Source organism: Meriones unguiculatus, chromosome 3, assembly GCF_030254825.1.
Source record: "Meriones unguiculatus strain TT.TT164.6M chromosome 3, Bangor_MerUng_6.1, whole genome shotgun sequence".
In the NCBI taxonomy this organism is placed as follows: Eukaryota; Metazoa; Chordata; class Mammalia; order Rodentia; family Muridae; genus Meriones; species Meriones unguiculatus.
Genome location: NC_083351.1, coordinates 170,455,962 through 170,476,493, shown reverse-complemented (window position 1 = coordinate 170,476,493; position 20,532 = coordinate 170,455,962). Strand labels below are relative to the sequence as shown.

The 20,532-nt window shown below is 40.1% G+C and overlaps 1 protein-coding gene and 1 pseudogene across 3 annotated transcripts in view; both read right to left on the bottom strand.

Moving 5' to 3' along the window:
• The window catches only part of Cfap299 (cilia and flagella associated protein 299), a 567,892-nt gene that overhangs the window by 393,393 nt on the left and 153,967 nt on the right, over positions 1 to 20,532 (bottom strand). The window lies entirely within an intron of this gene.
• On the bottom strand, positions 14,163 to 14,924 carry LOC110541878 (14-3-3 protein eta-like; annotated as a pseudogene).

Genomic DNA, 20,532 nt, shown 5'->3' with positions numbered 1-20,532 from the left:
CATTCTCTCTTACCATTGTAATCCAAGCCAGCCTCATTTTTGCCTGGATAACAGACCTAGTCGTTCGCATCATTTCCGTAGTCCTTCCTTTACATTCCAACATAGCAGCTACCCTAAACGATTTAAATGGAACTCATTCTTCTCTGTTGAAAACCATCTCGAAGATTCCAGTCTTTATCAAAATAAAGCCTGAAGTGTGTCTATCAGCCCAAGCCCCACATGGATCTGTGCTGTCATGACCCCACACATAGCGTCTAGGTCTTGCAGCTACAGATTCTCAGTTATCCACTCCCCCAGCTCCTTGAAGCAAATCCCCAATTTGCCTTGAACACTCTCACACCCAAATCTGCTTGCCTATCTTTCCTCCTTTCCTCTCCTTGCTCCTTCATTCCTTCCTTTCATCCATTCTTCCTTTTTCCCTTCTCTTCCTTCCTTCCTCCCTCTTCTTCTCTAACTTCCAGCTTTCTGATTCTAGTAGTCATGACATTATAAAAAAATGTGTCAGCACACTTCCCTCACTCAGCACTCCTGATTACACCACCCTGCTCTCCTTTTTCCCTTTTGCCCATTTTGTTGATTGCCACCTAGCCTATACTAATTGTCCCCTCTGAGAAGACCCTCCACCAAACAGGAAATAGTCATTGGTGAGACTCTATCTCAACTCAGCAGTCTGCTAACTAGTAAATATCTGTGTTTAGACATTGTCTCTTTCTACCCTAGCTTATCATTAAAAAAAAATAAATTAATGAATTTAAAAAATGCTTTCAACTCTGGGCCAGATGATTTTATTTCCTTTCTGAAATAAATGTTACTGTTAAAGCTGGCAAGTTCCCGGTGAATTCATGACAAGCGTGCTGAGGCCCCAAGAGCAAATCTCTGAGAGATGACAGTGAGTTTTCACACAATGTAAAGAGCAGCGGTGACCATTTCCAGAACATGCACAGCATGAGCTGAGCATTCTAGTAAGCCTTTGTGCCCATGAAAATTAATCCTCCACAGAGAGTGGGGTAGATATTGACTGGGAGAATGTAGATTGGAAATGTGGGATGATTGGCACATGGTCCTGCAATTCAGGTCCTTCTCTCCAGCACTGCACTCTGAGAAGAGAGGGAAAAGTTCAAGACACACCTGCTGATTAATCAGTCATAATGTCCTAAAACAAAAGCCGTCCACTGGGTATGTATTTACTGAAGAACTATTTACTAGATTCTTCGAACATGAATCTGTTCTACTCTACATGTTTGTCATTTACTTATTGTTCAGTTTTAGTTAACATCCCAGTATAAGGCTTGGAAAGTGTAGAGTAAGCATTAAAGGGAAATAACAGTATTCAACAAACAAACTGAACAATAAAAATAACTTATTTGACCTTAGCATCACAAATTTAAAAATATATGGCTGTAGAGACATAATAAAAACTACATTCATTAAAAATTATTGGAATATTTCACTTTCCCTTTAATTGGTTAAAATGATTTTGAAGATGAGTTATTTGATATTTTAATTAAATCTACTCTTTAATAAGCCAATTAACATAAATAGAAACTATGTCACTAGTCTCTAGAAATTAATGATTTTGATTTGTGGACACTAATAAAATTTGCATGAAAAATTCTTTTAACTGTTACGATGATTTAATTTTTTTATTTTCATGGTGATTTATTCCTTCAGTTATCTCCCAATTTCTGAATATATATTTTAAAATAATATTTGTATGAATTCTTTGAGAATTTCATATTTGCATCCAATATATTTTGATCATATTCTACTCTTTCTCCCTAATTCCTCCTAGACCAACCTCTCTCCCAACTTTATGTGTCCTATTCTCTGCTGTTGTAACACACAGAGTCCAATTTCTATTACTCATATACTCAGTGGTGTTGGAGTCATCCACCAGAGCCTGGTCAATATACCAGGGGCCACACCTTTGAATATTGGCTCTGTGAGCCCGAGGCCTGCCAGGACAATCAAGGCTACACAGAGAAACCCTATCTTAAAAAACAAACAATGAAAAAAACCCAACAACATGATAGAAGGGATGATTTGGCTTACAATTCCACGTAACTGACCATCACTAAGCAAAGTCAAAGAAGAATCAAAAGCAGAGACAGTGGTCCATCTGCTGGCTCACGCACAGTCTCATACTTAGCTAGCTTTCCCTTACAGTAAGGACTGCCTGCTGGGAATTGGGTGCTTCCCACAGTAGGGTCTTCTCCATCATTTAACAGTCAAGGCAATCCCCACATATGTACCCACAGGCCAATCTGGCCTGGGCAATGCCTCAGATGGATTCTTGTCCGTTGACTCCAGGCTGCATTAGTTGACAATCAAGGCTAACTAGAACACCGTATATGATTAAGGATCACCTTTTCATTGTGCCTAGAAGAACGTAAAGGTATACTGATGTGATTTGGGGAATTTTCCACAAAATAATAACATGAATGAATATTGTCAGATTGATTCCTCAGAAAAGAAGCTTTAAGCTCCTTCATTTTAAATCTTAATATCTTAATTCATGCTAATGTGCATGTTTTTCGGGTGATTCTAAAATTTTAATCTACATATTTTCGGTAATTGTCTTAATGAAAACGTTCCTAATGCTTCTGTTCTCTGCTTGTACTATGTGCTTCACTGTGGAGAAGAAATGTGTGTCTCCCTTCTGTTATGTCTAGCATTCTGTGTATGTAGCTTCAGGGACTTGGGTTTTACGGTCCTCTTTTCTCTATTATTTATTCCCTTATATTTCTTGTTCTAAGTTACATTTGTTTCTTATTCATTCCCTTAAAACCATTTGTAGACTAATTTCAAATGTAAGTTAAACTATAACTTTAAAATGCCAGAAAAAAAATTTGACAAAATGTTTATAAACAAAAACACACAATTCCAAGGTTTTTTTTAATTGCCTTTTTTACTATCAGTGTCCTTTAAGCTAGTTTTTCTTATAATAATATAGGGAATTAATTATTGCTTTCCCATGCATGCTCAGTTAGAGAGATTCAAACCTATATCTTCCCATATGCAAGACGTATACTGGGGCATGATTTAGTGAAGCTGCAAAAGAGCAGAATTACTATAGAAAGGGCTTAATGTTGACATTAGGGAAGTAATGGCCGTCTTTAGAGAAAAATGAAAGTTAAGAAGAAAATTAAGAAGAAACAACTAATAATAATTTTAAAGAAAAAGTGGATTATTCCAGGGATGTGTGTCATAGAAAGTTACCAGAGAAAACACTCTGGTAGAGACCAAGATGAGTGACTCTGACATGCTGCCACTAAGCATATGTCCTACTTAGGGTTACTACTGATGTAATGAAAGACTGTGACCAAAGCAGCTTGAGGAAGAAAGGGTTTGTTTCATCTTTCCCTTCCAAGTCACAGTCCATCACTGAGGGAAGTCAAGACAGCAACTCAGACAGAACAGGAACCCGGAGGCAGGAGCTGATGCAGAAGCTGTGGAGGGGTGCTGCTTATTACTGGCTAGCGTCCCGTGCCTTTGTCGGCCCTCTTTCACCCAGGAGTGGCCCCACCGACAATGGACTGGGACCTCCCCACAATCACTAATTAAGAAAGTGCCCTAGAGCTGGATCTCATAGAGGCATTTTCTCAATGGAGGCTCCCTTCCCTCTAATGACTATCCCTTGTGTCAAGCTGATCTAGAACTGCCCATCTCAACTGACTCCTTGTAAACTTGACATATAAACAACATCACTGTTAAGCCACAACCTTTCCTTTTATGGTCAGTTCCCAAGAGCACAAATAATATAAACATTACAATATAAAATATTCCCAGTCTTAAAGGTCCCACAGTCTATACAAAATTAAGCATTTTAAAATTCAAGCTATTAAAAACTCCAAGGTCTCTTTTAAAACCTAAAATAGCTTTTAAAAATAAGTTTTTCAACTGTGGGTACTACAAAATAAAAAATGAATTATATATTTTCATTCTTCAAGAGAGAGGTGTAGTGGAAGTTTTGATTTCTGTAAAACTCAGTTATGTTACAAAAACAGGTTTTTGCTTTAATCTCAAGGGTGGGATATGGGACTGCCTTGGTTTACCCACAGCTGATAACAGCCTCATGCCTCTAGGAGAAGGGTGTGGTCTTTGCCAGCTGGAGTTACTGGAAAGCTGAAGACTATGAGAGAGTATAAATACCAGAGCCCATAGACAGGAAGGGGATTCGAGGACATGGATTGAGGAGGAAGAAGGCTGCGTGTTCATCTTGCTGCTTTTGTCATTTGCTGGACTGCTAGATAACCTGATAACTGAGATTGGTATTTTCCCAAAGAAATCCACCGCCTGACCCAACTGGAACCAAGTCTAAAGAGGTCTATGTTCCCTTTCCCTTCTAACCTTCTTTCTCTCCTACCTAGCACTGGGTGATTTGAAGGGAGGTAGAGGCTTAAGGAACCCCAAACAAAGTAGAGGTTAAAAACCAGCTCCTACAGGTGCTGCACACAAGTGGCTATGCAGAATGGGAAACTTGGTTTCTAATGCCAAAGAGGAAACAGCAGGTTTTGAAGGTGTTAAGGATAGTGTTTCAGAATGGTAACAAAATGGCGGTGGCTGCCGCTCAGTTTCTCTTCCACTTTGTCCACACTCTGCCCACTTCCAGAGAGTATTTTCTGGTTTTGCTTCATCTTATTCCTGTATTCCATCTATAAAAGGTTTGGAAGGATGCTTGAATAATTAAAAAAGATCTCGCAAGTGGTATGGCGAGATCTGAAAAACCAAAAGCACATTAAGGTAGGAAAACCAGAAGTGTCACTCAATTTTCTCTTTTTGATAAGCCTTGCAGAGTGGGCTGTGCAACATAAGAGAGTTTTCGGGTAGAGATGGAAGCACTTGGGAAGAAAACAGTGCCACTGGTAAAGGAAGAAAAAAGTGTTCACACTGGTAACTTAGAGCCAGCGTTCCCAGTCTTGCTGCCTTGTCCTGCTCCACACACTTTTGCTGCCAGGTCCCAGCAAGGGACTGGGAAGAGCAGAAGACTGTAAAAGGCAAAGGGGTTAATCTTGAGCTAAGTACACTGCCAGAGGAGTTGTCTGGGGTTACAAATTCACCAGCAGTTTTCCCAATAATTGTGCAGCACATGCCTGCTAATGATGGTGGTGGACATGGATATGGTGAGATAACATGGCATCCAATAGAAATGTTAGATTTTAAATGGTTTAAAGAGTCTATTGATTCCTACAGAATGCAGTCCCCATTCCTTAAACAAAATTAAGTAAATGGGACACCCAAAATACAATGATTACCCAAGTTTGGAAGGGATTTGTGTCAGATGTGAAAGCTGGTCAGCGTTACAGTGGTTATCATGGTGGAGGGATGAACCCATGAAAATAGAACAATGAAATATAGCAAGGGGAACAAATGTTGTCAAAGATCAATTTTTGTTGAAAGGCATTATGCTGACTTACAAGAACAAATCCAATCTGATTATCTCATTTTAGAAAAATGTCCTTTGGCAGCACTAAGAGATTAGAATATGGTTGATGAGCCTGGGAAAAGATCTACCTCATTTACTAAGATAATAGAAGGCTCTCAAGAAGCCTTCACAAACTTCTCAGAGAGACCGGCTTCAGCTGGAAACACAGTTGTATCAAATCTTGATGCCAGACAGGTGTATATAGAGACTTTGGCATTTAAGAATGCAAGTACTGAATGTAAGAGAGTAATTAGCCCATTAAAGGCACAAGCAACACAAAAAGAGGCATGGCTAAGAGATACAACTGAAATTGACTCTCAGGAGTATCAAGCCAATATCATAGGACAAGCCATAGCTAGAGGTCTCAGATATCAAAATAACTCATGCTTTAATTGTAGTGAATTTGGCCACATACAAAGAAATTGTAAGTTTAAAAGCTTCAGAGCTCAAAATGGCGGGTGTGTTAACTCTGAGGAATATGATATATTCACTCGTCATCTGGAACAAGGAGTTTCTGACCACAATTGAATGTCCAGGTTTCGCAGAGTTTGTAGATGCTCTGATAAAGGTGTCATTTGACTTGGGACTGCAGGTCCGAGAGGGACATACAAGGTAACCTATTACCATTGGAAAACAAACTGAAGAACCTGCCAGTTTGAGGCCTTGCAATTTTCCATCTGTCGGTCAGCCAAGAGGTAACAAGCAGGCAGGAAAATAAAACTAAGTACTGCTGATCTCATGAATACTACTGAAGGCAGTGGGCTTTGGATCTGGACACAGATAAACCTCTTACCCTATCCCCAAGAGTTGATGTTACAAAATAACCACTGGTGTTTACCGGTTGCATTCAGGGACAGTAGGGATGATCTTGGGAAGAAATGGACTAACTTCTCAAAGATATATTGTGCATCCAGGTAGGGGATTGCTAGGAAGAAATTAAAATCATGGCATATGTGTAGAAAAAGATGCAAATTAATTCAGAGAATAGAATTGCACAGCTTTTACTATTTCCCCACTATCAAGGGCAAAGCCTCTCCAGTAGAAACAAGAGGGGCATTTCAGAGTAGTGGAAAACATGTGTTCTGGCAAAGAGTGGTTAATGATCAGAGACCCAAATTAATATTAGAAATGAATGGTGTTGAAATAGAAGGCTTGGTAGATACAGGAGCTGATGTCCGTATCCTTCCCAAAAGTCTTAGAATCCAGAATGGCCACTTTAGAAGGTTTATACACAGTTTATAGGAATTGGTAAATTATCTCAAATAAGACAAAATGTACAATAGATGGGATCAGAAGGGCAAAAAATGAAGCTGAGACCCTATATTGTTGAGATACTCACAAATTTATGAGGAAGAGATCTTTTACAACAATGAGGTACTCAAATTAATATTCTTACAATCCCGGAGACAGCCAATGATGAAATTAGGGGTGAAATGATAGATGCTCCTGGGGAAGATATTGATATGTGTAATGAAGAAAAATCTCAAGCTGTACCCATTGTCCAAACACAGGACATCACAAAGACTGAGTTTCAAAATTTTAATAGGAGCCACTGCTGAGATACCAACAGCCTTTCCACTGAAATGGATATAAAACAGACCTGTGTGGCAAGAGCAATGGCCCATAACAAAGAAAAACTTGCAGGCACTTGAACAACTGGTATAAGAGCAGCTGGAGGAGAGTCACATATAGAAGAGTCTACCAGCCTATGGAATTCTCCTGTATTTGTTATAAAAAACAAATCAGGAAAATGGAGGATGATAATGTATTTAAGAAAAGGAAATAGAATAATTCAACCAATGGGTCCTTTATAAACTGGAGTTCCCTGGAAAGCTATCTGGCACTTTCTAAGACAAATAGGAATAGTGCTTCTTCCAGACCCAGCTATACCACTGCTAGGTATATACCCAAAGTTTGTTCAAGTACACAAAAAGGACACTTGCTCAACCATGTTTATAGCAGCTCTATTTGTAATAGCCAGAACCTGGAAACAACCCAGATGTCCATCAACGGTGGAATGGGTACAGAAATTGTGGTATTTTTATACAATGGAATACTACTCAGCAATCAAAAAGGAGGAAATCATGAAATTTGCAGGCAAATGGTGGGATCTAGAAAAGATCATTCTGAGTGAAATATCCCAGAAGGAGAAAGACAAACATGGGATATACTCACTTATATAGACCAATAAGATATGATAAACATAATGAAATCTATACACCTAAAAAAGATAATCAATTGAGCAGACATGGGGTAAGATGATCAATCCTCATTTAGAAAGACAGATGGGATGTGCATCGAACGTATGACAGGAGTCTACTGAGCGCATCTGAAAGACTCTAACTAGCAGTGTTTTCAAAGCAAAGACTCATGACCAAACCTTTGGCAGAGTACAGGGAATCATAAGAAAGAAGGGGAGTTTGTCTGATGGGGAAAGGATAGGAGCTCCACAAGGACCAAATATATCTGGGCACAGGGTCTTTTCTGAGACTGACATTCAACCAAGGACCATGTATGGATATAACCTAGAACCTCCACTCAGATGTAGCCTGTGGTAGCTCAGTAACCAATTGGTTGCCCAAAGTGAGGGGAACAGGGACTATTTCTAACAGGAACTCAATGACTGGCTCTTTGGTCTCCCCACCCCCGAAGGGAGGAGCAGTCCTGTTAGGCCACAGAGGAGGGCTTTGCAGCCAGTCCTGAAGATACCTGATAAAACAGGATCAGATGAATGGGGAGGAGGTCCCCCCTATCAGTGGACTTGGAAAGGGGCACAGTGGAGATGAGGGAGGGAGGGAGGGACTGGGAGGGAATGAGGGATCGGGACACGGCTGGGATACAGAGTTAATAAAATGTAACTGATAAAAATAAAATAAAATAAAAAAAATTTAAAAAAAAAATAAATAAACTGGAGTTCCTTTACCTTCCTTGTTACCTAGATCATGGCCTATCATAATAATTGACTTAAAAGATTGCTTTTTCACAATACCCTTGCATGAGCAGAACAGGGAAAGGTTTGCTTTCTCAGTACCTACTCTGAACAACAGTGGTCCAATAAAGAGATAACACTGGAGAGTGTTGCCACAGGGAACATTCAATAGTCCAACTTTATGTCAATATTTTGTGTGACAACCACTAAAAATAATTCATAGGCAATTCCCTCAATCTATCATTTATCATTACATGGAAGATATTTTATTGTCTGATTCTGATGAGGATACTTTAGAGAAAATGGTTAAGGAAACACATAGAATTCTGTCATGCTGGGGTTTAAAAATTGCTCCAGAAAAAAGAAATACAAAAAGGAGATTTAATTAGCTATTTGGGTTATAACATGAATCAACAAAAAATTTGAATATAAAAGGTACAGATCGTTGATTCCCTGTACTCTGCCAAAGGTTTGGTCATGAGTCTTTGCTTTGAAAACACTGCTAGTGAGTCTTTCAGATGCGCTCAGTAGACTCCAGTCATACGTTCAATGCACATCCCATCTGTCTTTCTAAATGAGGATTGATCATCTTACCCCATGTCTGCTCAATTGATTATCTTTTTTAGGTGTATAGATTTCATTATGTTTATCATATCTTATAGGAGAGTACAGGGAATCATAAGAAAGAAGGAGAGTTAGTCTGATGGGGAAAGGATAGGAGCTCCACAAGGACCAAATATATCTGGGCACAGGGTCTTTTCTGAGACTGACATTCAACCAAGGACCATGTATGGATATAACCTAGAACCACCACTCAGATGTAGCCTGTGGTAGCTCAGTAACCAATTGGTTTCCCAAAGTGAGGGGAACAAGGACTATTTCTTTTTTTTTTTTTTTCTCTTTTTTTTTTTTTTCAATGCAGTTTATTCAGGAACATTGAACAATCCTCGGACCCCGGGGAAAGCCAGCCCACAGCTTAAATAGCCTCTGGGTAGCCAACCCAGGCGTGCCACGGGGGCAATGCAGATAGGTCCACATACATGGAAGCAAGCCAGATCCTCGGCCTTAGCCAAATGTGGAGTTGTTCGTGACAGAGAGCACTCACCATCGGGAAGGTGGAAGGCGGAAACCAGCTCCATCTTTAAGGCATAGCATTCCGCAGCTCTCTACAGTTCCCCCTTTTTGTTTTAGACGCATCAGGCAAGAGTAGAGGTCTGATCTCTGATATTAGAAATAAATTGGGACTTTGTACAGATGTTCATTTAGGTGTCATCCACCCAAAGAGCATCGGACCCGTCCAATACCTTTTTCTCAGAGGCGGGACCTGGGGCATCAACCCGCATGCAATCAGACATGCTCTTCTCTGGGTCCAAAGCACAGTTTGGAACAAGGACTATTTCTAACAGGAACTCAATGACTGGCTCTTTGGTCTCCCCACCCCCTGAAGGGAGGAGCAGTCCTGTTAGGCCACAGAGGAGGGCTTTGCAGCCAGTCCTGAAGATACCTGATAAAACAGGATCAGATGAATGGGGAGGAGGTCCCCCCTATCAGTGGACTTGGAAAGGGGCATGGTGGAGATGAGGGAGGGAGGGAGGGACTGGGAGGGAATGAGGGATCGGGACACGGCTGGGATACAGAGTTAATAAAATGTAACTGATAAAAAAAATAAAAGGAAAAAAAAAAGGTAGAGATCAGCTGTAAACCCTTAATGATCTTAAAAAATTAATGAAACAAAATTTTCTGGCTGAAGCTTACAATTGGATTAAGTACTTATGAGTTAAGTAATTGGTTTCAACCATTACAAGGAGATTCAGATTTAAATAGTCCAATATGTTTAACAACTGAAGCAGAAAAAGAATTAACTCTGGCAGATCATGGATTGCAAAATGCATATGTGGATCAAACTGATTCTAAACTTGATTGTATTTTGTTTATTTAGCCTTCAATTCATTCTCCTACTGTGTTCATTATGCAAAGGAAAGAAAATATTATGGAATGGACTTTTTTACCATATAGGCAAAGTAAAAAAAAAAAAATTAAAGATGTACATAGAAAAGGTTTCTGAATTAATTCTAAAAGGTAGAATACGACTGTCGATTTTCAGGAACTGGCCCAGCTGAAATTATAGTGCCTCATACTAAAGCTGAGATTATATCATTGGGGTTAATCAATGAAGATTGGGAGAAGTTAATAACAAATATCCTAAAAGCAAACATTTACAGTTGATAAAAAGAACTATTTAGAGTCTTCCCTGTATTGAAAAGGGAACACCAATTCCTGATGCACCTTCATTCTATACTGATGCAAACAAAATGGGAACAGCAGGCTAAAAGTCAGACAAATAAGCAGTGATCAAAATCTTATATACATCAGTTCAAAAATCAGAATTGTATGCAATCCTTATATTATTTTCCTGAATTTCTTACTATAATTACCGACTCTCAGTATGAAGGACAAGTTTGTTTTACATACAGAAACTGCTAAATTTATTCCTAATAACTTCAAATTAACTTTGTTATTCATGCAATTGCAACAAGCCATCAGAAGTAGAAACTATCCATTATATTACTCATATTCAGTTTCATATAGGTTTGCTGTGTCCACTGGCACAAGGAAATGAGGAAATTGATCAATTATTAATAGGAAATGTGTGAGAAGCCTCAAATTTTCCATGAAAAACACGTTAACAGTAAAGGTTTAAAAAAATTCTCTACCACTTGGCAACAAGCCAAAGAAATAATTTTTAAAAAAATGTCTTACATGTTCGCTGTATAATCAAATTTCATTGTCTGCTATGGGTAACCCTAGGGATACCAAAAGAAATGAAATCTGGCAGGTATATATATATATGTTTCATTTTGCAGAATTTGAAAAACACAGGTGTGTACACCACACCATTGATACATACTCATGTTTTCAATGGGCAACTGCTTGAAGTTATAAAAAGGCTGATTGTATAATTACACTTATTAGAAATAATGGCAATTATGGGAATGACTACACAAATGAAGACTGATAATATACCCTCATATATATCCAGTTAGATGAAGCCATTCTTTGCCTATTATAAAATAAAGCACATTCCTGGCATTCCACACAATCCTACAGGACAAGGAGCTATAGAAAAAGCTAACTGTACTTTAGAAAAAGATGTTTTATTAAACAAAAAGGAAGAGTAAAGACTCCAAGGACAGCCTAAATAATGCTTTGTTAACTCTGTTTTTTTTGTTTTTAATGTTAGTGAAAAAGGAAGAGCAGCAGCTTTTTATAACACTTGGTTATGAAAACAAATGAAGAACTAGGTCAACCAATATGCTATAAGTATAAGAATGTGTTGACATTAGAATGGAAACCTGCAATAGTTTTGATATGGGAATGTGTTATACTTGTGTATCTAAAATGAATGAAAAAATATGGTTATATAAAAAACATATAAAGATTAGATTTGACCAGGAAAGACCTGCTATTATCTGAGACATGAATGTCTTTGCATGGCAACTTAATCTTATTGGCTAACTGGTCCTCATAACATGCCATCTTTTCCTATAGCATGGATAGATTTATATTACACTCCATGTACTTATAACGTTGATAGATGCCTTTCACCTGCTCAAACATAGAACATTAAAAAAAAAGATTCTGGTTTAGGCACCTTGCATATTCCAGATAAATAGATAGATATAGGCAGAAATGTACATACATATTACCCTTAAAGTTTGTTTATTTTCAGAGCAAAAGACCAGATAACAATGAAGACAAAGCAAGTATCCCAGATGATTCAGCCTCACAAACTGCCTCAGTTACGGTTTCCTCAAGAACTTGCATCCAGGTCAGCTTCCAAAGGGCTATCCCAGATGTTCAATCCCACAGAGAAGGGACAGAAAAAGACACAACTAGCTCTTCCAGTGCTCGGCCAATATTCTCATCCTCTTTCTTTTATTTTTTTATATCCCCAAAGCAACATTTATTTATTCTTTATGTCCAAACATTTGTTTTAGCACTCTGGCATTTCATAACCAACCATCATGACTGACACAGTTTGACACACATGATGTTGTCAGGGTACACAAGTACAATAGCCAAAGATTTACGAAAATAAGTCCATGATTTTTTTTATTAATTACACTTTATTCATTTTGTATCCCCCCATAAGCCCCACCCTCATCCCCTCCCGATCCCAACCTCCTTCCCCTTTCTGCATGCATGCCCCTCCCCAAGTCCACTGATAGGGGAGGTTTTCCTCTCCTTTCTGATCTTAGTCTATCAGTTCACATCAAAAGTGGCTGCATTGTCCTCTACTGTGGCCTGGTAAGGCTGTTCCCCCCTCAGGGGGAGGTGATCAAAGAGCAGGCCAATCAGATTATGTCAGAGGCAGTCCCTCTTCCCATTACTATGGAACCCACTTGGACACTGAACTGCCATGGGCTACATCTGTGCATGGGTTCTAGGTTATCTCCATGAATAGTCCTTGGTTGGAGTATGAGTCTCTGGGAAGTTCTCTGTGTTCAAATTTCCTTGTTCTGTTGCTCTCCTTGTGGAGACCCTGTCCTCTCCAGCTCTTACTATTTCCCACTTCTTACATAAAATTCCGTTCACTCTGCCCAACAGTTGACCATCAAGCTCAGCATCTGCTTTGCTAGTCTGTAGGGCAGAGGCTTTCAGAGGCCCTCTGTGGTAGGTTCCTAGTTTGTTTCCTGTTTTCTTCTTCTGGCTTTCAGAAGCCCTCTGTAGAAGGTTCCTAGGTTGTTTCCTGTTTTCTTCTTCTTCTGATGTCCATCCTCTTTGCCTTTCAGGATGGGGATTGACCGTTTTAGTTAGGGTCCTCTCTCTAGTTTCTTTAGATGCACAGATTTTAGTGGGTTTCTCCTATGTTGTATGTCTATATGAGCGAGTATATACCATGTGTGTCTTTTTGCTTTTGGGACAACTCACTCAGGATGATCCTTTCCAGGTCCCACCATTTACCTGCAAATTTCATGATTTCCTTATTTTTCATTGCTGAGTAATACTCCATTGTATAGATGTACCACAGTTTCTGCATTCATTCTTCAGTTGAGGAGCATCTGGGATGTTTCCAGCTTCTGGCTATTACAAATAAAGCTGCTACAAACATGGTTGAGCAAATGTCCTTTTTGTGTACTTGAGCCTTTTTTGGATATATGCCCAGGAGTGGTATGGCTGGATCTTGGGGAAGCGCTATTCCTAGTTGTCTGAGAAAGTGCCAGATTGATTTCCAGAGTGGTTGTACACACACAAAAAAGTTACATATATCAAAACTTCTGATGCATTGCACTGAAAAGAAATGCACTGCACACATTCTAATTTAAAAAGGCACAGTTTATAAAGCTGACGGTGAAGGAACAAGTTGTCGCTGTGTCAGGTTCCATTAGCTGAAAGAAGGGACGAGAGGGTCGAATTCTTTTCTGCATGCACAGGATGTACTGCTTAACAAAACACTATCAGCTTGTTTTAAATAGCAGCCATGGCCTGTGTTGACTAATTCTTCTTTCTATGCCCCTCAGTCCTGTCACCTGGATCTGCTATAGATCAACAGACATAATAGATTCCTCATTCAGAACACACGTCACTGCACACCTTAACAAGGAAGTGTCTCAAAGCAACTGTAAGTCCAGCAATGCCCATGAAGGTTCATATTAAACTGCTTCCCAAGGGGCAAGGAGGGCAGATCTGAAGAGCTGTGCTGACAATACAAATGGGGTTAGAACTAGATGTACTGACTGTGACAAGGAAGAATTGGTGATGATTGGTGGTGGCGGGTAAGAGAAGGGTCAGGGACCTGAAGGGTCTTCAGATGCCTTTTCCTGCTTCTTCATCTTGCTGGTCCCTCTCCAGAGGGTGAGGTTGTCTCACAGCATGATGAGAGTGAAGTCCTTATAGGAATCCTCATTTGATGATGGGTCCTCATCAAAGTTTTGTTTGGCTAAGAGGCAGGACTACTCTGGTGTATTCTGAATCTCATAGCAGAACACAGAAAAACAAGGTGAGGCCAAGCTGGATGGGGTGTGTTGGTTGCATGTGCTCTTTGCTGATTTCAAAGGTGTTCTTATAGGTGGCCTCAGATGCTTCAACCACCCTATTTTCTTCTCCCCAGAAGCCACCTGTGCCCGGCATCGGTAGTAATCACCCTTTATTTTCAGGTAGAACACTGTGCTCTCCTACTGAAAATCATTGCAGTTCTTAATGAGAAACTTGTCAGGCAGAGACAAGACATCATTGCAAACTGTCTCCAGCTCCTTCTCAATCTTCTCCTGGTAAGTTTTTATTTTCCCAACTTCTTTTCATTTCCATCTGCCATGGTTTTCTGCTCAATGCTACTAATGACAGTCCAAGAAGATCGCCTAGCACCAACTACATTAATTTTCTATCTTTCTTATATAGAGGTTCATTCAGCTCTGTCACCAACTTCATGGCAGAGGCCATGTCGTCTTAGCAGCTGCTCCTGATGAGCCTCATCTCCAGTGCCCACACTGCCTGCTCGCTCCCTCCCTGGCTCCCTCTCCCTCCAGCTCTTCAGCCTGCCTGTTTGCTTCCCAATTGCTGCCAAGTCTGCTGCCAGACGGGTATGCTCCAATATTCTAATTTTCTAAGGATACCCAAAAGATATCTTTACCCCCCCCCCTTCCCCAGGGAACAAGAAGTAATTTTTAGAGGATTATTATTATTATTATTATTATTTAAAGTTTATTCATGTTGTATCCCAGTTGTAGCCCCCTCCTTCATCTCCTACCAGTCCCATCTTCCATCACTCTTCCTCACCTTTCCCTCTTCCCAAGTTCACTGATAGGGGAGGTCCTCCTTCACTATTGTCTGACCCTAGCCACTCAGGTCCCATCAGGACTGCCTGGATCCTCTTCCTCTGTGGCTGGCTAGGTCACCCCACCAGGAGGAAGAAGGCTGCTTGTTTATCTTGCTGCATTTACCATTTGCTGAACTGCTAGGTATCCTGACCACTGAGATTAGTATTTTCCCAAAGAACCCTATGGCCCTAATCAGCTGGAACTGAGTCTAAAGAGTCCTATGTCTCCTTTCTCTCCTACCTAGGGTTGGGGAGTTGGAAGGGAGGTAGAGGTTTGAGGAACCCCAAATAAAATAGAGTTTAAAAAAAAAACTGCATCTAGGTCACAGCCACAACCAAACACCAGCTGTGGAAATAAGTTAGGCTCTAATATCTGGGATCTACTCATGATATTCTGGGCTCCCCCTCAGTGCATGGGTCAGCGCTCTGCACCCACAGATCATCTCCTACACTCAGTCCAGCCCCACTCCATACATGCTGCTATCCTTGGTGGTTGTCTCATGGTACTGGGATCTCCAAAATGCTGAGGTCTTCAGCTACAACTAGGCTACAGTTTCACCAACAGCCTCTCCTGGACTCTCTTCAGGGACTCCAGCCCTGCCACAGGGTGCCAATCCTCATCTGTTCTCCAGGACCCCTTCATACCTTCAAAACAAGCCCTACCGGCTTGAGTCTTACCCAAGTTTGTCTGCCAATAGGAGGTGCAACCTCGGCCTCTCCTGGAACACACCTCTGTGTGCTGACACTGAGTTAATGTCCCCAGAAATTTTCATTTTGATGACACTGGTCTGCTCTTATTCACAGCTGATTCTTCAGCTCTAGCTGACGAGACACCACAGATTAGTCACACAAAAGGCCTGAAAGAATCTTTTCTCCCCTCTGAAACTTCACAAGCCAGGTCTCCATCATCTGTACTGCTCTCAATATTCTTGTCTTCCAAGATCCTACAGAACAACATCTGAGCTCTCAACACTAAATGGCTTTTTATTTATTTATTTATACTATTAATTACACTTTATTCATTTTGTATCCCCCCATAAGCCCCTCCCTCCCTCTTCTTCACCCATGCCTCTCCCCAAGTCCACTGATAGGGGAGGTCCTCTTCTCCTTCCTTCTGATCTTAGTCTATCAGATCATATCAGGAGTGGCTGCACTGTCATCTTCTGTGGCCTGGTAAGGCTGCTCCCCCTTCAGGGGGAGGTGATCAAAGAGCAGGCCAATCAGATTATGCCAGAGGCAGTCCCTCTTCCCATTACTATGGAACCCACTTGGACACTAAACTGCCATGGGCTACATCTGTGCAGGGGTTCTAGGCTATCTCCATGCCTGGTACTTGGTTGAAGTATGAGTCTCTGGGAAGACCCCTGTGTTCAAATTTTCTGGTTCTGTTGCTCTCCTTGTGGGGTTCCTATCCTCTCCAGATCTTACTATTTCTCACTTCTTACATAAGATTCCATGCACTCTGCACAACAGTTGGCCATAAGTCTCAGCGTCTGCTTTGATAGTCTGCAGGGCAGAGCCTTTCAGAGGCCCTCTGCAGCAGGTTTCTAGGTTGTTTCCTGTTTTCTTCTTCTTCTGATGTCCATCCTCTTTGTCTTTCGGGTTGAGGATTGATCATTTTAGTCAGGGTCCTCTTTCTTGATTAGTTTCTTTAGATGTACAGATTTTAGTAGGTTTATCTTATGTTATATGTCTATATGAGTGAATATATACCATGTAGGTCTTTCTGCTTCTGGGATAGCTCACTCAGGATGATACTTTCCAGGTCCACCATTTACCTGCAAATTTCATGATTTCCTTATTTTTCATTGCTGAGTAGTACTCTATTGTGTAGATTTACCACAATTTCTGCATCCATTCTTCAGTTGAGGGGCATCTGGGCTGTTTCTAGCTTCTGGCTATTAGAAATAAAGCTGCTACAAACATGGTTGAGCAAATGTCCTTGTTGTGTACTTGAGCCTCTTTTGGATACATGCCTAGGAGTGATATGGCTGGATCTTGAGGAAGTGCTATTCCTAGTTGTCTGAGAAAGTGCCAAATTGATTTCCAGAGTGGTTGTACAAATTTACATTCCCACCAGCAGTGGAGGAAGTTTCCCCTTTCTCCACAACCTCTCCAGCATGTGTTGTCACTTGAGTTTTTCATCTTGGCCATTCTAATGGGTGTAAGGTGAAATCTCAACACTCATTTTATGTGCTAAGTGCTTTCGGTATTTGTACAGTTTAATGTATATTTGCATTTACCTGTCATACTCTTCATACTTTCTCATGTTTTTTCTAGGCACATTCCTACTCCTTTCAAGCTCTACGGTTAAAGGTAATCCATACCATTGCTGACCACCTCTGGGCAATATAAGAACCCCATATACCCACTGACCAGGCAATGAAGTCTGATGGCTACGCAAGCGAGCTCCTCATCCTGCTTCCTTTGCTTGCTCTCTGCCAGACGTGCACACTTTTTCAGACATTTTATTGTCTTTAAATTATGTCTCCACATAGTTCTGCAAGTCTCATTTAAGCATGTTTTTATCCAGATAGTTCTTTGTTCTGTGTGATGAAAAAATAATTTCATGAAAAATAAACTGATCCCTGTTTTGACTAGCTTCACTGACTATTTTTTCTGGATCCTTGTCTCAACTCAAACCTTGCTTTCCCATAGAGAACTCACAAATAGGACTTAGTCATTTTTTTATTTCATTTTCTGGAGTCAGGTGAGAGGTTTCCATTGTTATAAATCCTCAATGATGTCTGCAGGCTGATTACTATAGAATTCCACATGTATGAGTGATCTCCAATGTTTAGAAATTATTCCATCCTTTTCTTTCATCCTTCTTTGTTTGTTGCCCACCATTTTTTTTTTTTTTTTTTTTTTTGGTTTCTGACATTTGATGAAGGATTTTGCTCTCAGCATAGGTTCCTGTATAACTGATGAGATCAGCGGGGGGTGTTTGATGTTCACACAGACATGTTCTATTTTCTCAGTTCTTCTGTGTCCTCATCTTCAGCGAGCCTTTGTTCTTTTCTACAGTAACAGCCAGCTTAATGTCCACACCCTAATTTTGCCATTATTTAATACTTTTCCATTCCTAGCTTTTTAAACTCAAACCAGCCACAGCTGTTCATTGCTACTCAGTGTTTTCACTCTGGGTTATGATCCTAGATCACAAGGCAGCTGGCTAACTAGTATGTGTACTTTCTTTCTATAAGAGAGTTTATTCGTGACTTGATTTCCTCTCAAATCTATAGCACACTCCAGCAATCACTGTCTTCCGAGTCTTATAATGTGCTTGACTGGTTTAAACTGAATACGCTTTCTATACCTAGACAGATGTACAAACTGGGGAAAGTGAGCACTATGCGTGAGTGTTATCATGGATCAATGACTCCTAATCTCAGCAGCTCACATCACATTCTGCTCTACAGAAGTGCTTTTAGATTGCTGAATTCCACATATTCTATACATTAGCTGTTTGAAATATCCACAGTTATTACAAAGCTCAAGATGCATCAATGGTAAAAAGAATGATGTATGATAAATATTGCCTCAGGGACCTGTGAGGGAAACTCTGGCAGGGGTGGGGGGAGGCAGAGGACCCTTTACCTCAAGGGCATTTTGTTCCCTGGATTATTTTTGAATGTAATTTCATGCTTCTTGTGACAATCACTTACATTCAATTTATAAGACATGTTTATTCTTGTTGGATATCAAATCATAGCTATAGATTCCCATCTGATCACTCTACCCTGAATTTGGATATGCCCTTCTTCCTTTCTTTCATACTTTCCCAGACATAATGTATAGTACATACCAGGCAATACTTTCAATTGCTCTGTCCTGAGTTTTGGGAAAGAACTGCTCTGTCAATATTTAGTATGTGCTTACTGGCATTTATTTACGTGGTTTTTCTGAACTCAAACAACTTTCCTTGGACCACTGCCTTCTTTTTAAATTCCTGTATAAAGAGTGCACTGAAACAGAAGCAAGGTTCTCTGCTGCATTAGATTGCAGTCCGCCCCATTCTGTCAGATCCTTGGATCCCAGGTCTCACAGACCCACATTTGTACAGGTTGACAAAGGCTGATGCACTTAACATTACACAACAAAAATGTCTATAGAATTGTATCAATTTTCTGTCACCTCATATACAAACTTAGCTCTGTCCATGTGTATATTTTTCACCCTTGGAATGGGTTTGTTTGTCCAATAAGGACACTTCTCTTTCCTGGTCTGTTTTATACTTTCATAAAGTTTCTCATGACCTCCCTATATTAATGTTCTATTTTTAAGTAAGTTAAAATTTCAGCTTTTCTAGATCTTTCTGATATGAAAAAGAACCCTTACTCAACTCAATGCCTTTTTTTCTAATTTCCTATTTCTTTTCTTCCAGACAAAATGTTGACAGCACTGCTGCATCCAGACATGTATCTAAACATAGCCCATTTATTCTTCAACAATGTCTGAACCTACATATTTCCCTGAACAATCCAATCTCATCCAAGTTACAAATGATCTACTTATTGTCAAGCTCTATGGCAGCTAGTGTATTCTAATCTGAGTTCACTTATTCATTCAATTCATTTCTTGCACTCTTACTAAATCGAGACTGAACTATGGGCTAAGACAGTCCTATAATAGAACATAGTTCCTGATGTTGTGAATACAAATTAGGAGTATAAGCTATGTCCTGAGAGATGCTCTTCATGAACAAATAGACTTTATATAGTGAAAGAAGGTTTTTCCCTTCTCTGTGGTTTCTTTCCTGTTGCTGTGATAAAATACTCTGATGAAAAGAAATGTAGGGAAGGAAAGGCTTACACTAGGTGTGATAATGTATTGTTGGGGGAAGCCAGGGTAGGAACTCCAGCAAGTCATTTTATCACACAAACAAGAGAGCAGAGAAAGGCATGCCTGCTGCCTGATTCCTACTTATCCTGACACAGTTCAGGGCTTAGCCTAAGTATGGTGCCAGCCACAAAGGGGTAGCTCTAGTAAGAATCAAAATAACCCCCAATGACATGCCCACAGGCCAATATGATCCAGATAATGAGACTCTCTTTCCTGGTGATCTTAGTTGAAATGTTAAATTAATCATCACCTCATTCATTCCCAAAGGACTTTTGTGTCCAAATACTCACCTACTTTGTGTGTGTGTGTGTGTGCTAGGAACCTCACTTGGGTCCTCAGGAAGAGCAGAAGCTTCTCTTAACCAATAAGCCATCTCTCCAGCCCCTAACGCAAGGGTTTTTTTTTTTTTTTTTTTGAATGTGATACAGACAAAGGAATAGGAAAAAAGAAACACAAAAAATCAAAGGAAATTAAAGGTTCTATGGTTGCTATACCAGGTTTACATTCCCAACAGAA